The 1,446-nt window shown below is 44.2% G+C and overlaps 1 long non-coding RNA gene across 1 annotated transcript; it reads left to right on the forward strand.

Annotated features, from left to right (window-relative positions):
* The first annotated feature begins 504 nt into the window (after positions 1–504).
* On the forward strand, positions 505–1,073 carry LOC116542663. The gene is made up of 2 exons (XR_004265312.1): positions 505–561; positions 865–1,073. It is a non-coding gene; the product is annotated as an uncharacterized LOC116542663 (long non-coding RNA).
* Positions 1,074–1,446: the final 373 nt, after the last annotated feature.

Below are 1,446 nucleotides of genomic sequence, written 5' to 3' on the forward strand. Positions count from 1 at the left end.
GGAAATTTAAAGAATAAATTTATGTCTTTATTTATATAAATAGATTCAGGAATAAATCTAACAAAAGATCTTCTAGACCTCAATACTAAAAAGTAAAAAATTTTACTGAAAGAAATTGAAGATCTAAATAAATGGAAACATACCATACTCATGATTTGGAAGGCTCATGATATAAAGGTGTCAATATTTCTCAAACCATCTACAGTCTTTTTTTTTTTTTTGAGACGGAGTTTCGCTCTTGTTACCCAGGCTGGAGTGCAATGGCGCAATCTTGGCTCACCGCAACCTCCGCGTCCTGGGTTCAGGCAATCCTCCTACCTCAGCCTCCTGAGTAGCTGGGATTACAGGCACGCACCACCATGCCCAGCTCATTTTTTGTATTTTTAGTAGAGACGGGGTTTCACCATGTTGACCAGGATGGTCTCGATCTCTTGACCTCGTGATCCACCCGCCTCGGCCTCCCAAAGTGCTGGGATTACAGGTTTGAGCCACCGCGCCCGACCTCATCTACAGTCTTAAAACAAAATCCCAGCAGGTTTTGTGAGTATAGAAACTGACTAGGTGGTTTTGTTTTTTTGAGACGGAGTTTTGCTCTTGTTACCCACGCTGGAGTGCAATGGCGCAATCTCGGCTCACCGCAACCTCCGCCTCCCAGGTTCAAGCAATTCTCCTGCCTCAGCCTCCCAAGTAGCTGGGACTACAGGCATGCGCCACCAAGCCCAGCTAATTTTTGTATTTTTGGTAGAGACGGGGTTTCACCATGTTGACCAGGATAGTCTCTATCTCTTGACCTCATGATCCACCCGCCTCAGCCTCCCCAAAGTGCTGGGATTACAAGCGTGAGCCACCGCGCTCGGCCACAAGTTGGCTTTTAAAAGTCAACATGAAAGTGCAAAGAGCCAAGGATAGTGTTGTACCTGACCGAGTCAAGGAATGCGCCACACTCTGAGATTGAATTATGAGTCCTTTATTATTCCGGTGACTGAGTGGTGGCTAACGCCCCAAATTCTCTCAGCCCCTCAGAAAAAGTTAGGTGGTCTTTTATACCCTAATTTTAAAAGGGAGATGGAACCTAGCGGAAGCAAATTTTTCACAGAAGCAGAGTAAGCAAAAAGTTAAAAGATAAACTAACACATGAGAAATAAAACAGTTCCAGGTTCGAGGGGTAAAGCTGTCATGAAAGACATAAAATTTATAGATAATGGGGGCTCTGAGTGCTCAAGAGCACCTGCATTCCCACGCTCTGCTGGTACCACTTAACTGAGCCTCTTATCAACAAATGCATTGCTGGAGGTGCCCAGTGTCAGCCTGCCCCAGCTACATACTACAGTTACATACTTAATGGTATTTTAATAACTAAAATGAAGAAGCTAAGATGGAGTCTGTCCCGCTCAAGAAGCTAACATAAAGCTTGAACAGCTTTTAGTCTGAGAAAGAGAGTTAGTT

Source organism: Sapajus apella, unplaced genomic scaffold, assembly GCF_009761245.1.
Source record: "Sapajus apella isolate SASKATOON/1434 unplaced genomic scaffold, GSC_monkey_1.0 scaffold171, whole genome shotgun sequence".
Classification (NCBI taxonomy): domain Eukaryota; kingdom Metazoa; phylum Chordata; class Mammalia; order Primates; family Cebidae; genus Sapajus; species Sapajus apella.